This window comes from Manis pentadactyla, chromosome 4 (genome assembly GCF_030020395.1).
Source record: "Manis pentadactyla isolate mManPen7 chromosome 4, mManPen7.hap1, whole genome shotgun sequence".
NCBI lineage: Eukaryota > Metazoa > Chordata > Mammalia > Pholidota > Manidae > Manis > Manis pentadactyla.
This window is the reverse complement of record NC_080022.1, coordinates 109051808-109064439: the sequence shown is the minus strand read 5'-3', so window position 1 is coordinate 109064439 and position 12632 is coordinate 109051808. Positions and strand designations below refer to the sequence as shown.

Genomic DNA, 12632 nt, shown 5'->3' with positions numbered 1-12632 from the left:
AAGCCTCCCCAGCTGCTTCTGCTGCTGCTTTCTACCACCAAAGTAATTGTTCTCTCCCTTGACTACCACAGTTCTTCGATCCATTGCTATATGCTTTACAATTAGTTGTGTGAGATCTAACTCCCCCAACCAGAATAAAAGCACCTTAAAGATATTCAGCCATACTCATTTTGCATCCCCACAATGACAAGCTCATCTTTCATTGCCTGACACACAATAAACATTCAATGTATGTTTGTTAAATCGTTTCTTCAGGTCTAAGAGACCATAGTTTGATAATTAAAAAAATTTTTTTCCTTTGTAGGCTTTCTAAAATTTGCCATCACACTTGGATTCAGGTGTAGCATAAGTGTGTGTGCGCCAACCATTACCTTCATTCAGTCATCATGTATCTCTGGTAGATAAATGCAGAAGTACTGCCCTAAATAAGACCTGAATCTGGACTCAGTCACACTCACATTCATCAACTACGTGACTCTGGAAAATGCTGGAATTAGACTAACCTTAGTTCAGACAGACGTACACACAAGCTCTGCTGGTCACTTACTAGTGTACAACTTTGGGGAAGTTAAACTCTCTAGACTTCAGTTTTTCCCCAAATATGAGAAGGGAGCCATTAATAGCACCTACCTTAGTTTAAATAAGGCAACACATAAAAGGGTTCAGCTTAGTGCTTTGCACATAGCAAATACTCAATTATTGTCATTATATCCTCATTCATAAAGTAGAAATAATAATATAGCCCCTCAGGATTGTTATAAGGAATAAATTATACAACAAGCAAAATTTTACCCAGGACATTGTTTCATCAATGTTTCTTTCCCTCCTGTGTGCCAGAATAATTCCTACAATTGACTGAGTACCTACTACATCCTAGGTAATATGAATCAATCTCTTTAAATATATGCCATCTAATTTAATTCTTATAACAAACTATTGAAATAACAATTTTCCTTGTTTTACAGATGAGTAAATTAAATTTCAGAGATAATAAAAATCAGGCCAAGGTTATATCATTGGTTCGTGACAGATTGTTCCAGAAATTAATGTAAGAGGGATCAAGCACAGAACAGGGAAATAGAGAAAGGAAACACAGTAAGAAGGTACACGCAGGAACTCCCTAGAAAGTTTAGTATTCCTATTTGTCCTCCTCAGCCTGGTCCCCAATTCCAAGTTTGTTTGCTTTTCAAACTAACCTCTGGATCCATATCAATATTTCTCGTTTTCATTATTCACCCACTCTTGCTTTTTAATAAATGTATGAAATGATATCACTCATCTAAGAACTAACTCTATTTTTTTCTTATACTCCACATATGAGTGAAATCATTTGGTACTTGTCTTTCTCCGCCTGGCTTATTTCACTGAGCATAATACCCTCTAGCTCCATCCATGTTGTTGCAAATGGTAGGATCTGTTTTTTTCTTACAGCTGAGTAATATTCCATTGTGTATATGTACCACATCTTCTTTATCCATTCATCTACTGATGGACACTTAGGTTGCTTCCATATCTTGGCTATTGTAAATAGTGCAGCGATAAACATAGGGGTGCATATGTCTTTTTCAAACTGGAGTGCTGCATTCTTAGGGTAAATTCTTAGAAGTGGAATTCCTGGGTCAAATGGTATTTCTATTTTGAGCTTTTTGAGGAACCTCCATACTGCTTTCCACAATGGTTGAACTAATTTACATTTCCACCAGCAGTGTAGGAGGGTTCCCCTTTCTGGACAACTTTGCCAACATTTGTTGTTGTTTGTCTTTTGGGTGGGAAGGGAGGGATAAGGGCGGGGAAGGCTGTGCAACACAGAGAAGACAAGTAGTGATTTTACAGCATCTTACTACACTGATGGACAGTGACTGTGAAGGGGTATGTGGGGGGGACTTGGTGAAGGGGGGAGCCTAGTAAACATAATGTCTTTCATGTAATTGTAGATTAATGATACTAAAATTAAAAATAATAATAATAATAATAATAAATTTTTTAAAAAAGAACTAACTCTAATATACTTCCTTCTCCTAATTTCTTCTCTGGTTATAAATTTGCTATTTGTTCCCATGGTCTTCTTATCTCAGTTATACTAACTGTCATCACGAAACATTTTAATTTTTAATAACCTGGTTATCCTTAATTTCTTAGACTTCTATAATGGATTTATATTGGCTATGTCAAATACATGTGTTGCCAGCAACATGGGAGGAATGATAATCCTTCGGTAGTTCCTACTAAAAGGCAATCTAGTTTTATACCAAGTGACAACCCCTCTTCCCCTACCCACCTCCCTTTACCACAGCATCCTGGACAAAGAGGTGCACTTCTGACCCTTGGGCAATGCTGGTTAGGGACCTATTAGGGCAATAAAAAGGTGAGTTAGGTTAGTTGGATTCTTTCTTGGAATTGGAATTGGGGAATGCTGAGAGAATGAAGCAACTGTTAAGGGAAACTACAAATGAAAGAATATAAGGAAAGAAGCCATGAGGAAGAAGCCATAAAGGGGGCATAGTAGAGAGGGTAGAGTTTTGGACATGGGTGTCTTGGTAAATCAAAGAAGCAACAGTTAGGTGTAAGCAAAAGCTATGAGATTGAGAGTGGTTACTCAGAATTACAGCCACAAGACCAAAAGCAGGTAGCAAAAGGAGTCCAAGGAAAGTGAACACAGTGGGAGAAGAAGATGGATAGAGGAGACAAGGTGGCCCCTAGAGCTGCCTCAGTAGCTGAAGGAGTTCTGGTTCTGATTTCAGGTTCCATCTGTGCACACCCTCACAGTGAATCTCCCTTTTCTTGCTGAAACTTCAGGGAGTCAGTTATTGGCAACTACAACTTATCTAGAGGGTTTGACACTTACAACCTTTCCTAAAAGATGGAAGTTAAATTGTATTGTCTCCCCCTTTGTCCAGATGGGTCAAAACTGCAGATTCCCGGGAGCCAAGCATTCACCTTACTATCCTCTATTGTCCAGACATCCTCAAAGATCTCTCTGTGTTCTCTGTTTCTGAAATAGAAGAAACCTCTCTACTATTACCTAAATATCAAGGCAAATTTTACCAACTCATTTATCCTCTGATTATTTGACATAAAAAATAAACTCTCAGGTAAGCAAACCACAAAACCCAAGAATGGGAAACATCACAAACAAGCTTTAGGAGAGAAATGCTGGGCATAAGAAAAGGGAGGATTCAGGGATACACAAAATAGTTATAAATGTATACTTTATTCTTTGCAAAGGGGAAGAAGGATGAATACCCTAATATAAGAACTGTCCTTTTATATGTGGAACATAAGGTTGAATGATAGAAGATTTTTACCTGTCATTCTTTTGTATTTAAACTTATTAATAAGCCATGTTAATAAGCCATATTCTTAATAAGCTATATTTCAATGTTTCAATAAAATAAGCTATGTTTCAATGCGAACTGTTTGTTCATTCAACAGCCTTTATTGACCACCTGCTCTGTTTCACCCTGTGCTAGGCATTAGGGATACAAAGACTAAAGACAATTCCAGCCCTCAAGAGGGCCACAACGCAGAACAGGATGCAGATGATTCCAGGGCCACACAGAAGGGTGCACCCAGCCCAGGAGGCAGTGGAGCTGAGATAGGATGGTATGGGTCTAAGAAGCTTCCCAGAAGAAATGCCCAGGATGAGACTTGAAGGAGCAGTGGGAGTTAGCTTGGAAAAGACAAGTCAGAAGGATGTTCCAGAGAGAGAGGGAGCAGCCTGGGCATTGGCACAGGAGCTAAAATCCTTCATTCTTCAGACTGTGGTTGCCTTAAACATCCCAGTACGTCATGGACTTTTATACAATAAACTGCCAATCCAGACATCCTTAGAGCAAGTATGCCTTTGACCCAAGTTCAGAAAGGTGAACTTGTTCACAGACCTTCAGCAAAAATTTTCTCCTCAAACATATACTAATTAAATAAGCCCCAAGGATAATAGAAAGTCAAATAGATCTAGTATTAGGTAAGATAAAGTTACCTCAAAGTCCACAATCTTCTCCTCTGAGCAAAAGATGGCTTGGCTTCTTTCAACTGTAATAACTATTAATTTTGAGCTTATTTTTCAAGATAAAGAGAGACTATGGTTCATATGGAAATCATAAAGTTCTCCAAAGCTTTAGATTGGAGGCATTTTGAATCTTTAAGTGAGTAACATAAAAATACTTTTGAGAGTTACTTAGATCATTAAAAATTAGATTGGCAACAATAATATATGGAATATGCTTTTATTTTCCTTTATAGTTCAGCATTTATCAATAACAAAATATTTCACATATTTCTGCAGACTATATTCTACATTCTAAAAAGTTTGCTGGTATACCATTTCACAAACCTATTCCTGTTTTCCTATCTTTAAGTCAGTAATACATTTCTGTCATGTATTTACTTAGGATTTTTATGAAGTTCAGCAAAATATCTAATATTAGGAATTTTAAGCAAGCAAGAATAAGGGACATAAGAGTAAAAAAAATCATTATATGTGATCTTCAAAATTCTCTTCCCCAGTTAGAAAGTAATGATGTTTTACATAGTGTTTTCTTTTTTAAGACACTTCTTTGCTCCTTAACTCTTGAAAAAAAAGACCAGTTCAAAGAGTCAGTGGTTTACGAATCATCAAATCAGTCTTGAACTGGTCTCCTTTGCCTAAGATGATATTCCTAAAACATGGTAGAACTTCCTCTGGGGTTCTAAAAATTGCATTAAGAGTTACCATGTACAATTTTTAAATTGTGTCTTTTCAAAGATTTAACAAATTTTAAATGACTGGTGTTTGGAATTGCTTATAGAAAACATGATTAATGAAAATATCATTCACTTTCTACCCTGTCTGGCCCACTCTTGGCCGCATTTCAGAAGCAATTTATTACTCACATCCTAAAGGTACATAATATATATATATTTAAAATATTATAAAGGTATGTAATATATGTGTGTATATTTATATTATATATGACACCATATCAGCATGTCTTCAGCAATATCCTTCAGGAGATGTATGTCATAAGGATTGTCAATAGTTCTGTCACCCCCAAATGCATAGTGTTAAGCAGAGCATGTATCCTCAGTGCTATGATTGCTTAAACTAGTCCTTTGCATCCTCAAAACAATATGCAAGCATAATACAAAAAGGAACAACACAATTTCTATGAAAAAGCAGTGAGGATGGTGAAGCTAAAAGATGTTCCCAGTGCCCATCCATTTTAAATTCATTCTTATTAACACAAAGACATGCATTCAAAATAGCCTATTCTTTTGAAAATGGTTCTTTAGTCTCCTTGCACATGTGCCTGGCATGCTGACTGGCAAATTCTCTTAAAATCCAGAAGTTAAAATTCCACTTTTTCCTATTTGCTTTTCTCTTCCAAATGTCAGCATAGTTTGGACATACAGGAATGAATCTCATACATCCACAAAACTCACATTTTCCCTTTGGTTACCATAGTTCTTGAACTGTACCTTGTATATAAGGTGACCAAAAAGACTAGATTCATGGAAGGTCCTATTCATGGAATCAGACAAATACTAAATAACAGAACTGGGAAGAACCTTGTTTATGACTTAGTCTAATCCCCTTTCTAAAAGAGGTCCAGATCCAGAGAAATAGAATGGGGATGCCTAGATCATAGACTGGCAAAACCCAAGCCAGAAACTGGTCCAATGTACTTTATAAAAAAATACATAATTACTGGATTAGAATGGGGTCCCTCTTTTTTGATCAACACTCTAAATCTTAGTGTTTAAAAAAAGATGTCAAAACTATGGCAATTACTTTACCACATCAACACAGTACCTTTGACCAGAATATTATGGTGCTTGATTCACTTCTTTGCTTCTCTTTTCTTGAAGAGATTTGACCTAATGGGGAGATTTAATCAGCTAGCCATCTCACGCCTTATTTTTGGTGACTCCTTGGGTGAGTCACATAACCTTACACAAATATAACAATATTACTTAATTCATAGGGCTATTATAAGAAAGGACTAAGCAGATATCATTTTAAAGTACATTAAAATGTCAAGGCTTAAAAGAAATGGGGATTTTTTTCCATTTTACATCTTATATTTATGTCTCATGCAGGGAGAAAATCCACAAAATTCCCTTCAGTAAAATTACATGCACAAGCAGTATTTTTAACCAAGGAGTTTGGGGAATGTCCTGCATGTTGTGTGGGTTTTACCTGCAATAGGACTAAAGGCTCTGGAACTTCTATTTATACACAGTCCCCACACATTGCATCTTTTTAAATGTCATCATGTCTTCATTTTTATTCCCCTGGAGTCAAGGATGACCTGAGTCACTGCTGTCTGGCTCCCCAGTTCTGTTAAATCCTTCCACCAACCAGATCCGTGTTTTTTCTGCATCTTAGCTCTGCACACAGGCTCCTTCTCCCTGGATCACTCTTCCAAGGCCCATTCAGTTGCTGCCTCCTCCAGAGGCAGCTCCCCAGTGAGTGACAAACTGAGTGGGGGGAGTGTTGGAAGTGATCAGAGACTTGTCAATGAAGCCGTACAGCTCACCGGAGAAGGCAACCACCCCGGGTGCCAAACGCAGATGAGGATGGCAAGCTCTGGGCAGGCTGTCACTACAAGGTGAGCTGGGTACTTCACTACGTTCACTGCCTAACAACCTTGAACGCATAGAAATGACTATTATTTTGCTCATCGCTCGACTTAATCACACAACCAGTGTGGGTTCCCAAAGTATAGGCACATAAACCTATGATTTATGTGTGGGTGTGCATGTCTGTCTTCCTTTCAAACTACTAAATTAATCTAAAATGTTGGATTGATAACACTGAACACAGTACTCCTTTGAGTGAAAGGACACAGAAAGACACAATGTAGAAAATGGGGATATAAGCATCAACACAGATCTGCCTTCATGGAAATGACTGGCATTTCAACTATATATTCTCTCCAAGTAAGACCATAAATAGAGGGTGGGTGATGCTCCTACCTTTGATCTCATCAAACCAGTAAAATTTTAATAACCCAACCCAAATGGGACCCATTAAAGAGGTTTTTAAACATTTTCTCCTTTCAGAGATATGTGTCCTTATTGGGAGGGATGAGAAAAGCCCCTTCGTTATACTATTGTTTTTGGAATTCCAACATATCAGTGATAATGGCGGAGTTTCCTGCAGCTAAGGTTTTAGTATCAGCTGGAAAAACTATGGAATAAATAAAGTGAGACAAGAGCCTCACTAACATGTCTTCTCCAGCGCCCATTAGGGTTTTAACAGCATGTAGAGGCTGATGTGAATCACCCAGATAATGACTGTTAGGTAGGCTGGTGTACAGTGAGTGTGAAGTTTTAATAGCACACCTGTAAAGCATCAGCAGATATTATTTGTATCTCTGTTGCATCGTGTGGGGAGAGAGGAAAAAAGAGAGGAAATGCTGAACTCTGTGTGAGTAGGAATGCCACCAGTGGAATAGGAGTTGTCTGGGACAAGAACTCAGCCACAAAGAGAAAAGTGTCTATTTACAAACTTCAGGTTGATTACTTATACAATTTTATACCCTGCATTATAGTATCTGCATGCTGTTCAATATAGATTATCAATATCATAATCACTAATTTGTTTGATGAGGTGGTTAATGTTGATTATAACACATCAAGACTGCAAGTTCCCTGAGAACAAGGGCACATATGCCTTGTTCTTTCCTATGTCCTCAGTGCCCAGCAAGGTGCCTGAGCAAGGCAAACACCCCTAAAATACGAGTCGAATAAACAAATGAATAGATGAATGAATTTATGCAAACTCATGTTGTGATGCAGTTGCCATGTTTGTGCCATGCACCATGAGCAAGCCTGAGTGTGCTGCTATAATCCGGCACAGCCAGCAGAATCCCAAAGGGTGCCTATCTTTGGCTGGCCCAAGTGCAAACCATACAAAATCAAATGTGAAGGACATGTTAGAGTGGCTGGCATGATGACCCTCAGGACACTCTGAACTCCAGGGTGCAGTCCAGATGCTAGCAGAACTTCATCAAGCCCCCTCAGATTATTGCTGATCTTCCCTGGGCTTTAAGTGTCCTCATTTAAAACGTGATGAATAACCTCTCTTTTCCCATGCACATCTGAAATTCTAACATTTTATGAAGATATTGACCCTTGAAACCTTGCAAGAGACAAACCATGGTAAGACCTTCTGCTTAACAAAGTGGAAAACAATTAAGCTTTCACATATGTTTAGTTCTATTCCAGGGAAACATTATATGGGAGGGTGCTTCTTGCCAGGTCTAGACCAATTAATATCTCTCCCTCATACTTTCCCGCACCAGAAGTCAGGTTCTCCAGGCCTCTATAGTAAGAACATAAATATTCTCAACCAGGACTGGCCCTTTGCTTCAATCTCTAGCTATCACAGGGAGTCAGTCTGATAAACATTTGCAGCGAGAATGGAAGGAGGCAGCGCCTCCCAGACTTTCACAGATTTTTCTGGACAAGTAGCAGAGTCACAGAAAGCTTAGGATTAGGTAAGAGAGTGAAATTTCCCCCGGAGAATTCAAAGAGAGCCACAACTGAGAGCTTTCAAACAATCACCAGGTAAGAAGAGAAGAAAGGATATCCACAATTCAAGAAAACAAGCAGATACCATTTTTCTTTAAAGAAATTTAAAGATGAATATTAGGCACTGATTTTAGCCTTTTACTCCCATCTCTCCAAATGTCATTTCAAAAAGCCAAAGGTTTTATCCACAAAACCATCAGTAAACAGCCTTCACATCCTTACTCTCACAAACTCAGAGTGATATTTATTCTCTGATAAACTGCAACTGTAAATAAATCTCATTTAGTCTCTAAAAGCCACAGTAAAAATCTTTAACCTCCAAGGTAGGGTTTACCGATGTGTCTGCATACCCTGCCAGCAACCAGGTCTTAAATGAACGACAGAAGGCATATTTTCTCTTCAAACATCTTACACTGACCGACTTTAAGAATAAAAATATGTACAAGGGAGGAGGGAAGGGAAAAGCCCAGCGCCTTCCACCCCGTTCTATATGTACAAATAGCCCAATAAATCTAACGAAAAGACACAAGAGAAAAGGACAGAAGCCAACAGGTGGAAAAAGGCTTTTTGTTTCCTTAGAAATGCTCGGATATTTGATCTGTGTTCCCGGGTCTACTTGTCTCGGGGTGTCTTTGATGAAGGTTTTTATTATCATGACGATGATGATCAAGGATAATGATAACCCTTCTACTTTGTGATTCCACAGCATTTCTAGCTTGAAGATTTCTCCACGCCTCTTAGACGTAATGATCTATTCTGCTTCACCAAATCCCTGGAAGGCGTGCAGCCTTCCCGGCCAGCTCTCTGGATTTCGCAGATGAGGAGACTGAGGCACAAGGTGCCTCACAACTCCTTTACAGCATCTGCCACCAGAGAAATCCCTGAGACTGGAAAAGTTTTCTGGCTTGTGTGGCAGCAGAGTTCTGCTCTCCCTTCCTGTCCGCCACGCCGCTCTCCCGCGGAGAGTCTGGGCCCGGGTGATGAGGATCGGGGTACCTCCCCTGCACACGAGGCATTCCAGGGCAGTGTATGGCAAGTCCACACACACACACACACACACACACTCACACACACGCACAGACCCAGCGGCACACGCACACACAAAGCGCGACGCAATCTCTGCAGGCGCTCAGCAGAGCCCCAGGCAGCCCTCTCTCAGCCCGAGGCGCTCGGCTCCAAGCCTGCAAGGCCTCCTCGGGCTCCGGGCTGGGGCCGCTCAACACCAGGGCTCTGCCCTTCTCGCCCCCTTTCAGGCTCCTCTCTCTCTCTCTTTTCTTCCCCTCACACCCTCTGCCCTCACACCCTCTTCCCGCCCATCTCCATCCACCCCTTCTCCCCCACCAACCCAGAGGCACAGATCGTGTTACTGGGGTTCCCGAGAAAGAGGGGCCATCCCCAGCGCCGAGCGCCGGGAAAGACTTCCAGGGACAAGGCGAGAGCTCCAATCGCAGGACCCCAGCGCTCCTCCCGGGCGGCGCAGGAATGAGAACCCCACTTCCCGGCACGGGCGAACAAGCCTGCCCCAGAAGGAATCGTTAGGGCTCTTACCTTTTTTATGAGGAAAAATTCTGGAGAATCATTTCAGAAACTGAGGGGGGAAAGTGAATGAAGACAAAAAAGACCCTTTTCCTGCAATCCCTGGCCTCCTTGTATCAAGACACTAGGACAACATCAAAGCAACTTAGGGGGAACACTTTAGGGGCCTATTGTCTGCTCTGGTCTGATCTGTTTTTCTTCTGACTCCCCCTCTTGCTGCGGTGACACTTGGTACGGCCCAGGCATTCATGCCAAGTAGCTTTCACACATGGAAGCTTGTCTCAAGCAATTGCTGACAAGCCACAAACAAGACATTCTCCCTCCCTTCTCCGTGCCCCCCCACACCGTCCCCCTCCACCTTTCCTCCTCCCCCCTTGTCTCTCCTCCTCCTTTCTTCTGAATGCAAACTAAAACTCTCCAATGACAGGCAGACTCGAAGGCTTGGCCTAGCTGCACATGCACACACACACACACACACACGCACGCACGCACGCACGCACGCACGAAAGCAGCTCAGCTAGTTGCTGCTGCACTGGTGGAGTTAAGGACAGGAAAAAGCCCAGGCTGAGTTGGGGGCAGGGAGAGAAAGAGAGGGAGAGCTGCCTCCTGTGTCCTGGTAAAATGGCAGAAGAGAGGTAAGCCCTTTGCAAAAACAGCAGTGGCCACACACGTGTGCATGCACGCACACACTGGGAAGCGGTCTGAGCTCCAGGAAGAGTGAAATAAATGACTCCACAAAGGAAAATGCAGTGTCCCATCAGCTTGGGGTGGGAGGAGTGGGGAGATAAAGGAGTGGATGGACTCAGGGCTGGAGTTTCTGTTAAATGTTTAGGTGGTTTTCTTCTTTATAGTAGAAAATAAATGTGTCTCTTAGGGATCTAGTCTTTCTTCACTGCATAATTGAGCATAGACCTGAGCTACTAATTAAATAAAACCATGAAATGTGTTAATGTGTCAGTAAACTTAACTGTGGGTTCAACTTGTACCAACGATATTTTTGAAGTGGATTTTTTAAAGCAGAAACCCTGGAGAGCAGTAGCAAGGAGCGTAGTAACAAGTAGCGTAAACTCTGAGAGCTGTGCGGTGTGATGCTAAAGTTACTGATTGCCAGGCTGCTGGAATTCATGGAGGGTGGGCACTGTGAGTTGGAAGGGGGAGGGTGAGCCTCTGTGAGCTGTTTTCTAGGAATGAGGGGGAATGAGGTAGGATAATGAATACAGCAAGAAGCAAGGTGGAATTTGATTGGTGTGGAGGAAGGAGGGAGATGGGGGTGTAAAGGAAGAAAGAGAAAGAGAGAAACAAAACACTGCATTAAAAAGGAAGAAAAATGGAAGCCCAGATAGCGGGGCACTCGGAGTGAATGAGGCAGCAGAGGGGGCAGAAAGCGTGAGCAGGAAGAAGCACTGGAAGGTGCCCGTTTGCAGATGGCATGAAACCAGGAGGGCCAGCTGAGATCAGGAAGAACCATAGGTAGTTATGTGACATTCATATGTCAGTGCACTATAGAGTCACAGACCTGACAAGGTCTTCTCTGCCTAGGCCAGGATGGTTAGCCCTCTACAATCAGGATCTGAATGGAAGCTCAGCTCCAAGAGGAGCTAGACCACATCTGATTTTTGTAAGAAGGTTGCTTATACTCAATGCCTCAGAATCTTCCTTTACAAAATGCAAATTATGTGAGTACACATCATTCATTCCTTCATAGCGATACAGTAAGGAATAAATTATGACTTTTTGTATTTAATACTAGATGAATAGCTTGTCACTACCTAAACTCACACATCCTTGTTCCTGCTACCTTTTCCCCTTAGTTTGCTTCTCTGTTATGGCTGATCTCTGGAGCTGTCTGTCCTGATTGCTATTCATGATGATAATGACTTTAAGAATTACTTTTGATTGAGTATTTACTTGATTCTCAGCATTTTCCCAAACATTTATGCCATGAAGTCATTTCTGTTATGATCATCTGCATTTACAGATGATAAAAAAATGAGACACAGAGAAGTTAATTAACTTGCCTGAGGTCACACAGAAAATAGAGGCAGAGCTGAAATCAGACTCAGGTCTGTGTGATTCTGAAGCCACAGCATTTATCCACCTCTTTATGCCCTCTGACCAGAGTAGCCCATGTTCTCCATAGTACCTCAAATTCACTCAGCCATAGAAGAGCACTGCTGCTTTCTGCACCCCAGGGGCTGAATTTGGAACCTCTCACTTGGAGCCAGGAGACCTTCTGACCTCCCCTTAATGGTTACTGACTCACCGTCTACTTCTCAGTGGTGGTGACTCACTATACACAATGAGGCCTCCCAGAAAAGAATTGCATAAAGGGTCAACTTAACCTTTAATGACTGCACGATTTACAGATTGCCTAGCAATGTAGGAAGGCAGCTAAGACCAGGAAGGCTTCCCTTCCTGAAAAAAATTAGAAAAGCAAAGGAAAAACACCTACAAGTTGTTGATGATAATGATGACAACAGCTAACATTTATTAAGCATGTATATATATTAAACGGCCCCATAAGGTATAAACTATTCCTGCCCCCATTTTCTAGGTGAAGAAGCTGAGGCACAGAGACT

The 12632-nt window shown here is 41.2% G+C and overlaps 1 protein-coding gene across 2 annotated transcripts in view; it reads right to left on the bottom strand.

The window, feature by feature from the left end:
* The window catches only part of LOC130683411 (uncharacterized), a 73732-nt gene extending 63379 nt beyond the window's left edge, over window positions 1-10353 (bottom strand). For both annotated transcript variants that reach the window (XM_057500634.1, XM_057500632.1), the window contains exon 1: window positions 10066-10353. The gene's annotated coding sequence lies outside the window, so the exon portion shown is untranslated. The remainder of the gene's footprint in view (window positions 1-10065) is intronic.
* Between the last annotated feature and the right edge of the window lie 2279 nt (window positions 10354-12632).